Source organism: Microtus ochrogaster, linkage group LG5, assembly GCF_000317375.1.
Source record: "Microtus ochrogaster isolate Prairie Vole_2 linkage group LG5, MicOch1.0, whole genome shotgun sequence".
NCBI lineage: Eukaryota > Metazoa > Chordata > Mammalia > Rodentia > Cricetidae > Microtus > Microtus ochrogaster.
In genome coordinates, this window is record NC_022031.1 from 17,440,599 (window position 1) to 17,441,463 (window position 865).

Consider the following 865-nt stretch of genomic DNA (forward strand, 5'->3'; position numbering starts at 1 on the left):
AAAAAAATAACGACATCTTGAAATTTGCGGGCCAATAAGTGGATATAGAAAACATCATATTGAGTGAGGTAACCCAGAACCATAAAGACAAATATCATATGTACTCACTCATAAGTGGCTTTTAGACATAAAGCAAAGAAAAACTAGCCTACAGTTCATAATCCCAGAGAACCTAGACCACAAAAATGACCCTACAAGAGACATACATAGATCTAATCTACATGGGAAGTAGAAAGAGACAAGATATCCTGTGTAAATTGGGAGCACAGGGATTGTGGGAGAGGGTATAAGGGGATGGGAAGAAAGGAAGGGAGCGGAGAGAAATGTATAGCTCAATAAAACAAATTTAAAAACAGAAAAAGTTCATATTTTATGAAAATTAAAAAAAAATATGTCTGTATTTGTTTATGGGCGTGTGCGTGAAAGCTGCAGGTTTCCCCTGCAAGGACCAGGAGAGGGCACTGGGTCCCCTGCAGCTGGAATTAAAGGTGGAGTGGGCTGCCAGATGTGGGTGCTAGGAACCAAACCCAGGTCCTCTGAAAGAACAATATGTGCTTTTCACTATTTTTAGAGCTATCTCTGAAGCTGTAGACAATGTTCCTGTTTTAGAGATAGGTGATTAATATATCACAGGACAAAGTGATCTTTTGAATGTGCTTTGAAGTATTTCAGCAAAGGAAAAGGAGGACTCCTCACACTGAATACTCTGAATCAAAGCAATGGGAGTTCTTATGTTTCAAAATTTCCAAAAAAAAAAATTTTTTTTTCAGAAAAGTATTTTCTTTTGAGTGTTCTTGCTACAGAGCCCAGGCTGGCTTCTTCCCTCAGGTCCCCAGGTCCCCAGGTCCCCAGGTCCCCGGGTCCT